This window comes from Pongo abelii, chromosome 11 (genome assembly GCF_028885655.2).
Source record: "Pongo abelii isolate AG06213 chromosome 11, NHGRI_mPonAbe1-v2.0_pri, whole genome shotgun sequence".
In the NCBI taxonomy this organism is placed as follows: Eukaryota; Metazoa; Chordata; class Mammalia; order Primates; family Hominidae; genus Pongo; species Pongo abelii.
The window spans coordinates 67,748,134-67,756,493 of record NC_071996.2 but is presented as its reverse complement, the minus strand read 5'-3'; the positions used below and the strand labels follow the sequence as shown (position 1 = coordinate 67,756,493).

The following is an 8,360-nucleotide window of genomic DNA, read 5'->3' as shown; positions in this document are numbered from 1 at the left end:
AGAAAAAGTTAAAAGTGCCTAGAAAATAGGAATCTTTCATGACAGAAAATGTACACAATGAAACAATGAAATGTTATAAATTTACACTACATGTGTGAGTATCAATGATCTAAATTAGTGGAAGCTGATTTCCTTTGTGTTCTTTCAGCATCTGACAAATGCTTGTATTATGAGTGATCTTACCCGATTACAACTGCTTGTGTTGGGATGAGACGTGAGGTGCTGTATTAGTCCATTTTCACACTGCCATGAAGAAACACCTGAGACTGGGTAATGTATAAAGAAAAAGAGGTCTAATGGACTCACTGTTCCACATGGCTGGGGAGGCCTCACAATCATGGTGGAATGTGAAGGAAGAGCAAAGGCACATCTTACATGGTGGCAGGCAAGAGAACGTGTGCAGGGGACACGTTCCTCTTTATAAAACCATCAGCTCTCATGAGACTTATTCATTATCACGAGAACAGCATGGGCAAAACTCGCCCCCATGATTCAATTACCTCCCACGGGGTGCCCCCCAAGACATGTAGGGATTATGGGAGCTACAATTCAAGATGATATCTGGGTGGGGACACAGCCAAACCATATCAGGTACTATGTTTTAACTATGTTTTACTTCCCTCATATTTCATTGCTTCTTCATCTGTAAAGTGTGTATAATAATACCTCATACGGGTGAAGGTTAAATGAACATATGTAAAGTGCTTAGAACAATGTCTGGCACATAGTACCAATAAATGTTAGTTTTGTTATTGTTACTAATATTATTAAATGTCTTCATCATTACCTGAGGCTCTTCCCCTACCCTCCCCAATTCTGGCCAGATAGCCAAGGCTATTATTGCCTAAGTGGAATTGTCGTTGGAGATAGACAGAAGAATCGTCAAATTATTGTGTTTTATATTTAAATTCTTGTGTTAGGGGTTGAATTGTGCCTCCTCTGGAAAAGTTCTAATCCTGAGTAATTCAGAATATGCCCTTATTTGGAAATAGGGTATTTACAGAGATAATCAGGTTAAAATTAGGTTATGAGGGTGAACCGTAAACCAAAGTGACTGGTGTCCTTATAAAGAGGAGAAAATTTGACACAGAGACAGGCATGCACAGAGGGAGGACTACGTAAAGACAATGATGCAGGGAGTGCACCATGTAAAGACAGAGACAGAGACAGAGACTGGAGTTATGCTGCCACAAACCAAGGAACATCTGGGGCTACTAAAAGCTAAGAGAAGCAAGAAAGTATCCTTCCCCTGCAGGTTTCAGAGGAAGCATGATCATGCTGACAACTTGATTCTGGCCTCTGAGTAGCCAAAATTGTGAAAAAAATGATTTCTATGTGTCTAAGCCCCTCAGGATGGTAGTTTGTTACAGCAGCCCTAGTAAACTGATACATTAGGCATAAGACAAAAAGATTTCAAGGGAAAACAAGTGGCTCCAGCTTACCTTTGGTACAGAAAGAGACCCAAGCAAAACTCTTTTGAGTCTGAAAAGGAAGTTATGAAGAAGGAAAGGAGTCTCTGATAAGGGCTCCTTACATAGTTTGCCAATCTAGGATTAGCTAAAAAGATGAAAAGATGAGAAGTTTCCATCTATTTACACTGTTCTAGTGTGGCAGAGATTGTGCCTTGCTTGCCTGAAGCCTGCAGAGTGCGTTACATCCCATGGTTTACAAACAGCAGAACAGAGATGGCTGTGTGAGGCGCCTGGGGCAGGGAGGAAGGCTTAAGTCAGCCAATTACAGCCAAGAGTGACCCTGGGAACATGCTGCTTTTTCTTCTCTCCTCCTCAAGGACAGGAACAAAAGTTTCCTTAGAGGAAGAAGTGACAAAGAGGGGATGCTGCCATGCAAAGCTGGATGGATGATATTCCCGGAGCCCAATGGGCCTGTGGGTACGTTAGTAGATATGAGGGATAATGATGGTCATGGATCATGCAGGACTCCTGGCCTCAGTGGATGCCCATGTGGAGAGAGGGGGACCGGGATCATACTCTGCTTTCTCTATACATGTACACAATCCTGAACTTAGATCAGTCTCTATGAGAAGGAGAGATAGAAGAGGAAAATCATGTATTGGTTGAATGCAAACCCAAAATCATTGGGAAAAGCCTCAAGTAATTTAGTTTACCTGGAACTGACTAGATTTATTTTTCTGCCATTAGACAAAATGGCGGCCACAATTGAAAATGAAGTATGTAATTAACAGTTCTTGAACACATGGCTGGGAAATATGGTATCAGCTATATTTGTTTTTCTTCTTTGTATGAGCTCCTTTATGGCAGGCACTGTGTGTTTCTCTCTGTGTCTTTTCAAGTCTAATATAACACTTGACATCATTTTTGTCCATCCATACAGTTGGTTTGTCAATATGAACGTATTTATTTAATTGATTATAAGCTGTAATAAAATTGTAGTTGTTTGCTCTAAAGTAAATACGAAAGGTCAGATGAAACAATAACATACATCTGGATTGAGAAATATCTTCATAACTGATGAATTATTTTTATTTTGTTTATGTATTGTGTGCTTCAATATCCTAATAAATAGTATATTTTCTTAAGTCTTTTATTTTATTTATTTAGTTTTGAGACAGAGTCTCTCTGTCACCCAGGCTGGAGGGCAGTGGTAGGATCTTGGCTCACTGCAACTTCCGCCTCCCAGGTTCAAGCAATTCTCACGCCTCAGCCTCCCAAGTAGCTGAGACTACAGGTGCGTGCCACCATGCCTGGCTAATTATTATATATTTAGTAGAGACAGGGTTTCACCATGTTGGCCAGGCTTGTCTCGAACTCCTGACCTCAGGTGATCCGCCCTCCTTGTCTTCCCAAAGTGCTATGATTACAGGTGTGAGCCACCATGCCTGGCCTTTTAAAAGTATTTTAAAGACATAATATAAATCATTGATTTGCATTACCTCATTTAAGGATGAATTTCCACTGTTCCTCCTGCCATACACACACACAAAAATAATCCAAAGGTCTACATTAGCTCGGTTTACTGATGTATAGAATATTTTTCTACATTTAGATATTTCTTGCAAATGTTTTACCAGAAAGCAACACAAAAATACTATCAGTGAGTATGTATTTACACTGTTCTCTAAGGAGTCAAATTACTCACCTTGAAAATAATTCATCCCAGGAAGAGAAAATGTTTTCGAAAGACCAGAGCAGGCCACAAGGGAGCTTTTACAAAACTCTACACGTAAAGGGTAATGTAAACTTAAAACCTAATTTTCCAACAGTAATTTATAAATCTTTTAATTTTAGTAGTTTATGTGTGAAACAATCATGTGAAACAACAAAGTGATAAAATTTAGAAAAAAATATTAGTGAGATGCAAATAACTGAACATGTAAAAGGGTCTCATACATATTTATATGTAGTAGATAAGTTACTTTTTTTAGTGTGTTGGGAAATTTTAGCTCACATCACCTCTCTACTGTCATCTTGGGGCACTTTCATGACTACCCATGCTTCATGCAGGTTTACTTTCCTCCCTATGACAGAGGATAATGGGAATGTTTTTTCTTTGGCTCAATTTTGTGTGTGTCCGCCAGTAGATGGCGGTACCACTTTGAGTGCGATCGGCCTTTTTTTCTTTCTTTCTTTTTTTTTTTTTCCTCAAAGCTGTTTTCTGATATATGTTGGGTACCATAGAGTGAATCTCAGAACAGGAAGCGGAGGCATAAGCAGAGAGGATTCTGGAAAGCTCTCTTTGTTTTCTTATCCACAGAGAAAGAAAGAAAAAAAATTGTAACTAATTTGTAAACCTCTGTGGTCAAAAAAAAAAAAAAAAAAAAAAGCTGAACAGCTGCAGAGGAAGACACGTTATACCCTAACCATCTTGGATGCTGGGCTTTGTTATGCTGTAATTCATAAGGCTCTGTTTTATCAGGTAAGCTGACAAAACATTTCATTATCTGCACCATGGAACCTAGCTACCAGGTCATTTTCCTTACTTTAAAATCATCTTCATGCGGCTATTTTTAACCCAGTGTTGTTTAAATGTAAATTACAGGATCCAAAGGCATCGTTTGATGTGTAAACTGCTTACTATTTCTTTATCTTTCAAAGAAAATAGAGCCTGTCTGGAAATGGTGATTTATGGTACATACTAGGCATCAATGGTCTTGTGTTTTTGTAGATGTTTATGATTAATTGTATTGAGAAAAAATATTTTTTATTATACTTAAAGCTAGTCTAATGAGTTTCCTGGCTGAATGTCATCTATTTAAATGCCCAGTGTGTCCAGTATTTTTTAAACATAAATGTGTAGTGAAATTGGAACTATCATTCTTGTGCTTTAGTCTTTTATTTAACAGCTTTAGAGAGGCCATGCATATAGGGAGTGATAACAATATAGAGGTGTTTGGCTTTGTGAAACACACTATCATTTTTCTCTAAAATCTGTTTTCATAGAGAAAAGAACACCAATACTAACCATTTAAAAGAGGTTGAACCTTCAAAAAATAAAATAATCTCTGTATGTTCCATAATATGCTACTTCTTTATCCTTTAATATATTCATTTTATATTAAATGTTTACCTTTTAATTTATTCATTTAAAGATTATTATATCTTCTTAATTGTTCTATAAGCTTGCTAGATTGCTGTTTTTCTGTATATATTTAATAATTGTTTATTTTTATTAATTACCAGGAAAAACCACTGGAGCCATAAAACAATAATTTACTTTATCTATGATCCATATTGTCTGTTGTTGTATTTAGGATATTCTATATCATAATCATAAATGTTTCATTCAGTTAGCCACCACACAATTAGAATAAGAAATTATTGACAGAAAATCTATACATATTAATTGAAAGATAAGTTTTAAAAATCATACAGGGTTTTAAAACACACAACAGGTAGTATAATATGGCTTATGAGGACAAAGATAAAGGCACAAGTGCTTGTAGGAATTTGCATGGAAACATTTCATCACATTCACTCCAAATAGAGTATGCCCTATATGAAATGAAGACTTCTGATTTCAACAGGGCTTCCAGTCAGTACTGGCTAAAAGGGCTTCAAAAATAGAACTTAAGGCCTCCAAACTGTAATTTCTAATGATATGTTGAAAAATATTGACATCTCACTTAATATTTTACATTGAGTAGCAATAACAGTCCCCCCGAAAACATTTCAAAATAGTGGTTGCCTGAGAGGAGAGCCCTGGGTCTTGTCTATTTCAGAAGAATTCCTACCATAGGATATAAAGAAAACTATTTTTTTGGACAGGGTTCCCAGAAACGGCTGTTAATTAACTTGAGTGTATTGTACACACCGTGCTTCTCTACAGGTGACTAAATGTGAGTAACTTTGTTCTGAGTAAGCATCAGAGCTGGTCTTGATTGAACTGGTTTACATTTATGAATGAATGCTTAATTTTGGCCCCAAATGTTAGCTTTTATTTTTCTTAGTATAGTTGCAACAATCTCTTAGTTATTCATCTATACATGTGGTCGCCATGTGAAAAAGCAAATACACACAGAGTTCTTCACTTCACAAAATGCGCTCTTTCAAAAATTTCGGAAATTAAACCTGCTTTGATTAAATGATATATCAAACACATTTGAATAACTTACTCTTTAAAAGAATGTAGTGGTGATTTCATTTGTAAAGTTGAGAAAAATGCTGTGATTTATTTGAGTACTGAAGATAAAAAGGTTGAACCCTGAGCTGAAAGTCTTGGGATCTGGTTCAAGTTCTGCTACTAATGAGTTTTGTTGCCTCGGAAAAGACCCCAAGTATCACTGAAGAGCATTTTCCTTGCCTACAAAGGAAGGAAATTAGAATCAAAGCTGTATAAGAACACTTTGTTTTTAAAATTTTCTGATCCTCATTTATTTGGATTTTTCTTCAGTTGGTTTCTCAGCTTAATTAAGATACAACTTTGACCCTCACTGAGTTGTAAATTATGATTGATGTGCTAAACATGAAAGTGGTAAAATAGAGAAATACGGGCATTTCTTGGCCAGTTCCTTCTGTAGTGGAAACAAGCAGGGAACAATATGGAGAAGTGGTTAAGAGCAAGAGCTTGGCAGGTTACATTTTATGGCCACTATTACCTGACAAGTTATTTAAACTCTCTGAGCCTTTATTGCATCATCTATAAAACAGGAATAATAATGCCTGTGTTACAGGATTGTGTAGCTAAAATAATGTCTGTTCAGTGCTTGGTATAGATCCTGGAACATGATTACGAACCTCCTTCCTCTCTCTCCCTGCCATCCTAACTCACATCAAAAGGAACAGGACAAACATAAAGGCATAAATTTTCATCATTGTTATTTTTGTTATCATTAGTGCTGGTGATATAATATCTTCCACCACAACAGGAAGGATAGAATAAAACTGCCAAATAATTATGTACCTGTAAAGTGAATAATTCTCATCCTGGAAGGGTGCCCTTGCTGAAACAACAACAATTGTGTACCTATAATAATATCACTTACTGTTAACATTCCAGGCAATTCCTGGAGAGTTTATAGAACTCATAATACCTTCCAGAAGACAGTTATTTATGCCCAATATGTTATCATGGACTTCAAAACTTTCTTCTTCTTATGAAAATAGAGGCAAAGGGCCTTATTTCACGTCGCCTTAAGATGATATACCTGTTAGACGAAGTCTCTGTAAAGATTCCAAAGGGAATCTAGGTTTCACCAAAACCACATTTAAATACCAAGTAATTTCTACTAAGACCACCAGACAACTGAACCTAAATCTCAGGAAAGTCTTTCCTATGTGATCAACTCACAAACTCTCTAATGCTTCAACTCTATTAACGGTACAATAAGATGTGGAAAGGCAAATTGTGCTTGATGAATGGTTGATGGACTGCAAAATCCCTGCTTTCCTCCAAAGGTTGTTTCTAAGTGCAGCTTCGTGCTCCTGACAGCTGTGTGCTACTGGGGTCTTTGGGAGCTAGAACTTGGATGACCTTTCAGCACCCCAGGCCTCCTAATCCTTCCCTTCAACCACCCTAGGCCTCTTTAAACTGACTCAAGTAACTGCGCTGTCAGCTTCATCTTCATGGCAGCCAAGATGACTTAATGGACTCTTGATTAGGCAGATCTGAGAGGGCTAAGAGCTTGGGAGGCTTAAAAATATGAGGGTAGTGTTTCTCAACTAGACAAATGCAGTGCTTGGAATTTGTTGCTCATCTGTCTCTCAGTTCTCGGTCACTCCCAGCTCTTACGAGTTCTTATTTTTATGGTTGATGTTAACTAAAAGCATCCATAAGAATAAGCATTTAAAGATTTTTTTTCACCAAGAAATTAACACTTGATTATGTAGTGATATTTCTTTACATAGGTAACTGTGAAGATTACTTTTTTCTCATTTTCATTTATGTGTAGAAACATGAACTCACTGAAGCTTGGGAATTCATGTTTCATTTGTCACCTAAAAGTATATTATTCATCCGCACCTTAATATTAATGGTTGTTTTACCAGTTTTCCAAAACTGTGAGGATTAATTACCCACCTACCAGTGAAATATAATTACTTAACTCTATTTCTGTACTTTAAGGTTTGTTTTAAATTTTCGATTAATTTTAATTCTAACTGCTTTCATTTTCAAAATTTCATGCTTACGTTTTACCTTATAAACAACTTTCATGGCAAATCCATATAGAACCTGACATCTGAATTACTTCTTGAGGTAGACTGAACAATTATAACTTGAGGTAGTTAGAAAATTTGGAAGAAAGAAAATCATATTCTTGCTTTACATTGCTGGTTCACACATTTATCTTTGATTGAGAAGCTACTTTTTTAGTTCAGCTTTACCTGAAAATATTTTTCCCTCTGGGATGAAATTAACACATTCTTTGTTTATATTTTAATGGGATGTAACAAGTGCAGACACCTATTTCGGAGCAGAATAGTGTTTCCTCTTAATAATACAGCAATAAATAAAATCTTGCTCTTTTACTAAGCACAGACATACTTTGTTTTATTAACTTCCTGATAAGCACCAGCTCTCTGGATACCTAAAATCTGAATCTACATCAGAAATATAATTTGTTAAAGTAGAATAATTCTTTAAAATTTATATGAATACCTACTTAAATGGATACCACAAGTTTCAATGTGCCAAGTATTTTTTTGATTACTTTTTTTAATATCCCACTTCTTTCCTGTAAGGATTTGAAATGATAAAGGACACTGTGGAAAGAATTTTAAAGAAGGTTTTACCCAAGATCTATGAAGAAAGAACAACTGAAAAGTAACTTGCAAGCAAGTTTACAATATTAAAATACAGCACATATAAACATATGCTGGGTGTGGTTGTATAAATGAATTTTCAGGGGTTTTAGTTCAGAGAAACCTTATGAAATCTGGAATTAT

At 36.2% G+C, this 8,360-nt stretch overlaps 1 protein-coding gene across 7 annotated transcripts in view; it reads left to right on the top strand.

The window, feature by feature from the left end:
* Window positions 1-3,628: 3,628 nt before the first annotated feature.
* SCN3A (sodium voltage-gated channel alpha subunit 3) overlaps window positions 3,629-8,360 on the top strand; it is a 115,732-nt gene continuing 111,000 nt past the window's right edge. For 5 of the 7 annotated variants that reach the window (XM_054549413.2, XM_054549417.2, XM_054549414.2 and 2 more), the window contains exon 1: window positions 3,629-3,894. The gene's annotated coding sequence lies outside the window, so the exon portion shown is untranslated. The remainder of the gene's footprint in view (window positions 3,895-8,360) is intronic. The other 2 variants (XM_054549416.2, XM_054549415.2) reach the window with 1 other exon arrangement.